The following is a 6,811-nucleotide window of genomic DNA, read 5'->3' as shown; positions in this document are numbered from 1 at the left end:
CCGAGGTCCCTCTTATCCTGAGTCCCGTGCTCTTCACCGCTGGCTTCGGAGGCTGCGGCCCTGCCACCCTCACGGAGAAGTCACCGTGCTCTCAAACTCTGCAGCGTGGTCGATTTCTCTGTCTCGCCTTCATCCTCGTCACCTTTATTCTCCGTCCTTGGGCATAAGCACCCCATTCATGGACTGAAGCAGTAGGGGAGGTCGGTGCTGAGACACCTCCTTCCTGCCCGGCCTGGCCCCTACCCTGCACCCGCGTCCACCCCAACCTCCTCATGCCTTCGGTCTCCCTTCTCTGTGCAAACTCAAGACCAAAGACATGCATGTTATTTCCTACCTTCTTACCCCAGAGTTGGCACACCAAATGCACCATGCTTTTTGCACTTACTCTGTTTTCCCCTAGCCAGTGCCCAGGGAATATTTGGCTTTTAGCTCCAAGGGAGCGTCCTCTTCCCCCTTGCAGAGACAGGCCCTGGTAAGTCATCGGGTGGCCTAGCCCGGCCCTTGGGTTCAGCCACTTGCTGGTTTGCACGTGTTTTGGAATCACAGACGATCCTGCGGGGAGCCACCTGGTCAGAGGTCAGTGCCCCCGCATCAGGGGTAGCCCTGGGAGCAGATCACGGAGTCGGGGAAAGGCCGTTGGACGTCTTGCTGGCCGTGCCCCTCACAGGCAGGCGGGCACATCCACTGAGAAAGGACAACAGCCTGGGCACCCCGGCCCCGCAACGCCAGAGAGCTCAGTCAGATGCCCGCCGTCCTCCCAGCTGGCCGATGAGCGCCTGGACCCTGCTGCACTCCTACCGCAGGGGTCTCTGACTGTCGGGCTTGCACGTGTTTTGAACCATGTGTATTTCTTGTTCTGTGACCTGCCTGTGACCTCGGCCTGCTTTTCTGTTGGTCTTGTGGTCTTTCTTGCTTTCATCTCCAAGAGCTCTTTGTGTATTTTGGAGAAAAACACTTCTCTGTGTCGTGAGGTGCCATTCTTTTCCCCAGGTTTTGCCCTCTGTGCTTTCCCTTCTGTGTTGCGCTTTGGTTTGCTTTTCTGTATGGAAGTGGCTGTTGCTCACATTTGCAGTTTTTTAAAACTGTGGGCCATTTTCAAAGTCCCTATTGAATCTGTTACAATATTGCTTCTGTTTCTTGGCTCTTTGGCTGAGAGGATCATGGGGTCTTAGCTCCCCGACTGGGGATTGAACGGGCACCTTCAGCGTTAGAAGGCGAAGCCTTAACCACTGGACCACCCTGGAGTCCCTATGCTTGCAGTTATTCATCTCTGTGTTTTGAGACATAGTTCCATATGTCCGTCAATTCCAAGGTTATTCTATTCAGAGTCCCAACAGGAATTACAGGGGACACACAAAGTCTGGTGACACAAGTGGGGGTTACATACAAAGGGACTAATGACAGGGCCTGGGCAAGTTTTGGGGGGCCCAGGGGCAGGGCGAGAACGGGGGCCCCGCAGCAGCAGAGAGGCCGTCACCCTGGGTCCCCAGGGAGGGAGGAGTCATGCAGCCTGGAGGGCGGGAGCCATGTAGACCAGGCTGCCCGAGAGGGGCCCCCGTCTGGCGGGACCAGGAGCGAGCACCCCACCCTCACGTTCCTCGCGCCCCCCTGTCTGGCCATAGCTCCATGCTGGGAGAAGCCTGCCTCGGGTGGTGTCCCTGTGGGCAGCAGCCCAGGGCCCAGAATGAGGCAGCGAGGGGCCTGAACTCTGTGTGGTGGACGCGGGGGGCATAGATCAGGCCCACTTCCAGACCCTCTGGCAGCACTTGCAGGGGCTTATTTTCCCATTGACAGCTTTGCCATGGGGTCTCTCTGGATGGACTCTGGGTGGTCACTGCTTCCCTTCCCCCAACAACTAGCCACTGTTCCCTACGCTGTTTACCACAAGATCCCCTTTTGCCCCCATTTGTCATATATTAATGTCCCGTGGGCACGCGGGGCTATTTCTGGACTTTCTCTGCTGTTCCAGTGGGCCGTGTGCCTATTCATATTCTGTATTAATCACCGAGGCCTTGGGAAGGTTTTAAGACCAGGGAGACAGATGCCTCTGTGTTTGTCTCTCCTGCTTTAGAGTCTTGCTGGACTGTGCTTACTTGTTTATTTTGAGTGAATCTGCTTGTCTGTTTGTGAAGGAAGGAAACTCTGTAGGTCATTTGGGGAGATTATATTAAACCTATGCACTTATTCATAGACGACTCACATCTTTAGCACGTAGCGATCTGGGGCTTCCCTGGCAGTCTAGGGGCTGGGGCTCTGTGTTTTCACCGCCAAGGGCACGGGTTCCCTGCCTGGTCAGGGAACCAAGAACCCACAAGCCATGCGGTGTGGCCAAAAAAAAAAAAAGATTTTTAAAGAAACAAGTTTGTTCCTGGGTTTTGTCACTGAGAACAAGCAAAGAAAGACACCTGGCAGACGCTACCGGGCCAGGTGAGGAAAGCCTTTGCTGGCAGTGATGGGTCGGACCGACAGCCTAGGGGATACACAGAGACCACATCTCTCAGGCGCTGCTCCCGCCAAAATGCAAATCCCACATCTCATCCCGTGAGAGGGCGTGTCTGCAAAGTCAAACTGAGAGCATCCCCAAGAGAGGGGCCTGTCCTCTTCACCAATGCCAGGGTCGTCAACTCTCCGTCAACAGCACTGAGTATGCTCAGTGTCCTTACGGACAAAGAAGGGACGGCCACCTTCTCCAGATGAAGAGAGACGACGAGGACCTTTAACCCACGGCACCGTGCTGCCCTGTGTGGGTCCGGGAAAGGGGACCACTGAGGGTGGAGTCCGCACGGTGGGTTAGATCACCGTATTGCTTCAAGGTCAAATTGCCTGACCTGATCATCGTACTGTCGGTGTGTCAGGAAACACTCCTGTTCTTGCAAAACGCACGATGGAACATTTAGGGGAAAAGAACATCCTGCTACTGACTCTAAAATTGTTCACACACACAAAAAATAGAAGTATGCATATAACTGTCGGGAGGAGTTGTAAAGTAAATGTGGTCATTGTTAACAACGGAGAACTGGGTAAAGACTATGTGGGAATTCTTGGTACTGTTCTTGCAGCTCGATGCTGGCGTGGCTCCTGGAACGTGGTCCTCAGGCTCCTCCCCACGGCATCCTCGCAACAGTGGGTGCTGCTTGGGTGGGGCTCGTGAGGTGCCAGCCGGCCACCAGCCTCTGGCCACAGTAAAACTGGGAGAAACAGCAGCAGCCTTGCGGACTGGATAACTCCTGGCCTTACAGAGCGCGGCCCAGGGCTCCAGGGAGCTGGAGTCCTCGGCAGGGGTTCTGGGGAGTTTGTACACAGACAGCGCTGCTCTGGGAAGGACACAGAAATACATCCTGTGGGCGCAGAGGAAGGCTCAGGTCAGGGACAGAAGGAAACGGGGCTCGGGAAACGGATGCTGTTCCTCAGTCGGTCCCCGAGGCGCTGAGGTGGGAACCGGAAAGAACAGCAGGGAGCTTGCGGGGGAGGTGGGGCAGGCCGTGTGCACAGGGGGTGGGCCCGAGGTGGGGCGGGGGCCCGTCTGGGCCGGAGTCCCGGTGAGTGGGGTCCAGCGTTGCTGACTGCTCGGTGCTGTGCTCCGAAGGCAACTGGAGTGTGTGCGTGCATCTGTGCTCTGTGTGTGTGTGTGTGTGTGACAGAGACCACCAGCAGTTGGGAATGGGGCCCATCTGGGTTCCTGCTGGTGCCAGGACTAGACCCGAGTTCCACGAGGTCATTATCCCCAGCTCTTGGCATCCCAGATTAAAGAGCAGCCCAGCTGCGCAGCCAGGGCCCAAGGTCCCAGAGCCGGACGTCCCAGTGGGTGGCTTCTGCCCTTGACCGGCTCCACGATGGGTCAGGACAGGACTGGACGGTGGGGGCCCCTGCGAGACCCCGGGTCTGGACTGAGCGGAATGCTGACCACACGGAGGGAGGGAGGGAGGGAGGGAGCCACTCCGGCTGGATGGATGCAGCCCCTGCTGCCTCCCCAAGGGCCTGTTAGTGAAGGCAGAGGCCAGGTCTGGGCTAAACCTGAGTCCTCTGTGCGGCCTCCCAACAGGTTGGAGGGGGCCATGCCGGGGGGCGGAGGACGTCAGACTCTCTGTGGGTGATGGAGTGTGGACGTCCCGCACGCCCCGTGGCATCTGTCTGCACCAGCGTCCGCTCACTGCTGAGCAGCTGCGTCTGTCAGAGCAACGACGCGTGTGCAGGAACAGGACTGGGCCCCAAGTGTAAAAACACGTGTGCAGGAACGGGGCTGGGCCCCAAGAGCTGGCGGCTTTGCCCCAGGCTTTCCACCGGCAGATTCTGCGGTCCAAGGATGGGATCTTTGTGTAGCCGGAGAATGTGACTTTAGATCAAAGGGCGTAAAATACACTCCAGAGAAAAAGAAGGGACTCATCTTCCCATTCTTTACACGGTCAGCCCAACTGCAGGCTGCTGTGCCCTCTCCCCCTCAGCTTTGTCTGGAAATAACCTCCCAGAGTCAGGCTGCTGGGTGTGAAAGAGAAACAAAAGATGTAGTCCTTGAAAACTGGACACCGTGCACCTCCTGTGGTGCAGGATTCCAGAGGGCTTATCAGCTCCAGCTTGGTTGTATGTTATCTGGTACAACCCTGTGCAATTAGAAACAAAATAATCCAATTTAGCCAACATTAAACAGCAGCTATGTAGTGGGCATGCTGCTATCTGCCAGGACTTTCAATATAACCAGGTCTCTGGTTTATTCATACACTTCTGATGGTGCTGGTGGTTGTCAGGGAGGAAGTTAGTATCAGAATTGCTTAAGGAACAACCTTGTAAGTAGTCACCAGGGTCTTTAAAAGAATAGGAATCTTTACATTGAACATTGACTTATTTTATAGAAAGATAAAAATAAAGTGTCTCTATTTTTATACTTTATACTCTTGAGACAAGTGTCTCTTTACCACAAAAGTGATTATTCTTCTTAGTGTAAGAGACTATAGAAAAATGAGTTATTGTTATTTAGTCACTCAGTCGCGTCTGACTCTGTGCGACCCCATGGACTGTAGCCCACCAGGCTCCTCTGTGCATGGGATTCTCCAGGCAAGAACACTGGAGTGGGCTGCCATGCCCTCCTCCAGGGCATCTTCCCCACCCGGGCACTGAACACGCGTCTCCTGCACTGGCAGACGGATTCTTTACCACCTGGGAAGCCCTACAGAGAAGCGAGTGGGCTGGGATTTTACACACGCACATAAGCGTACACTCACCCCCACGTCGATACTGCCCGTCTCCACTTGAGAACAGATCAGCTGTCTCTTCCGAGTGAAGACGAGGATATCGGGGTCCTCGTGCCGCTTCCATTTCCTCCCTGCTTCCTCTTCACCTTGTTGTGGTTCTACTGCTGCTTGAATGGAGTTTCCCCCAAGGTGTGTTCCTACCGTGGGCCCTGTGACTATGGGCCCTCTGAGACAGGGTCTTCGCAGGTGTGATCAGGTTAGAAAGAGGCCATACTGGTGACAGGGATCGCTGTCCTTACAGGGAGATGGACACTCTGACACAGACACACAGAGACTGAGGCTCAGTGGGACGGTTAAAGCCTTGGAACACCCTGAAAGCTGGGAGAGGGCCTGGAGCAGTTCCCCCTGCGAGCTCCCGGAAGGAGCCCACCCTGCCATCACCCTGGCTGTGGGCTTCAGCTTCCAGATCTGGGAGAGGAGACCTCTCTGCCGCCCCCCGTTTGGGGTGCTTTGTTACAGCAGCCCCGGCCGACCCGTGCGGTCATGCACTGTCCAGCTTTATGTTAATCACAGTCTGCTTGGTGACAGTGGTCCCTGACGATGTGTGGCCTGCGCTTTATCTTTAAACAGACTCACTCTTCACTACCTGTGCCTTTGGTCACACATGCTCCCTTTCTCAGCGGTTACTTCCACTCAGCTTCGGACTCTTGGTGCGGTCTGGCCCTCCTCCCCACTCCCCGGCCCTTACCCTCCCCCTCTCTTCCCCCTCCCCCCTCCCTAGTCCATCCCGCTTCCCAGCTTCCTTCCCACCCTCCTCCCACGCGCCCTCCCCCCACCCCCACTGTGCTGGATGCTTGCTTGGCTGCTCACTCCTTTCTTTTCATCTGACACCTGCTTAAGGAGCTCCTTCCAAACACTCTGCTCTGAATGAGAGGTAACTTGACATGGCTCCTTCCGTCCTTGAGACCGGGCTGTTTTCTCTGCAAGCAGCTGAGAGTCTGTTTTGCTGGTGCCTTAGAGTACGGCCCTGGCGGAGGGAAGGACTTGGCCTGATCAGGGTTTACAGTTGCGCAATCTGGAGTTTGTTTCATCAACCAGGACCTGCTCCGCCTCACAGCAGGTGCACCCACCTCCCGCAGGAAACGCTCCGGGATTCAGGGCCTTCCCCTCGGGCCCTCGCCCACCGCCTCAGTCTGTTACCCATTCTCATAACTGATTCCACCCACTCAGTCAGGGAGAGAGACAGCCCCCATCTCAGCTGGGGGGACCCTCCCTGTGGCTTCTGGGCCTCGAAGACTGGCCGTGCCCTGGACTCTGTCCTGGAATCTTCCCCTGCCCTTCGTTTCCGGTTTTTAAATGCACTTTTTTCGGGTTATATTCTTTCCTCCTTGGTGGCTGTTGGGAAATCCTATTTTTTTTGCCAGTTTAAATTTTTTTTCCTTATTTGTATTGAAAATTGGGAAGGGAAATTCTGTAAGGCCATCTCATTTTAATAGTGAACTTATGTTAAACTGATGTTTGATATAATAGCAGCTAATACGACAATAATAGCAACGATGTTGATGGGGTACGTGGATGAAGACACCGTCACTCAGACTTCCAGTCCCCTCACCCTCATCCTAGGG

The 6,811-nt window shown here is 55.2% G+C and overlaps 1 long non-coding RNA gene across 1 annotated transcript; it reads right to left on the bottom strand.

The window, feature by feature from the left end:
* Positions 1 to 438: 438 nt before the first annotated feature.
* LOC133236775 (uncharacterized) lies at positions 439 to 6,354 on the bottom strand. The gene is made up of 3 exons (XR_009733035.1): positions 6,078 to 6,354; positions 5,217 to 5,500; positions 439 to 4,598 (listed from the first exon to the last, which is right to left on the bottom strand). It is a non-coding gene; the product is annotated as an uncharacterized LOC133236775 (long non-coding RNA).
* Positions 6,355 to 6,811: the final 457 nt, after the last annotated feature.

The sequence above is a fragment of the Bos javanicus genome, chromosome 23, assembly GCF_032452875.1.
Source record: "Bos javanicus breed banteng chromosome 23, ARS-OSU_banteng_1.0, whole genome shotgun sequence".
NCBI lineage: Eukaryota > Metazoa > Chordata > Mammalia > Artiodactyla > Bovidae > Bos > Bos javanicus.
The sequence above is the reverse complement of the archived record's forward strand: the minus strand, read 5'-3'. Positions and strand labels throughout refer to the sequence as shown.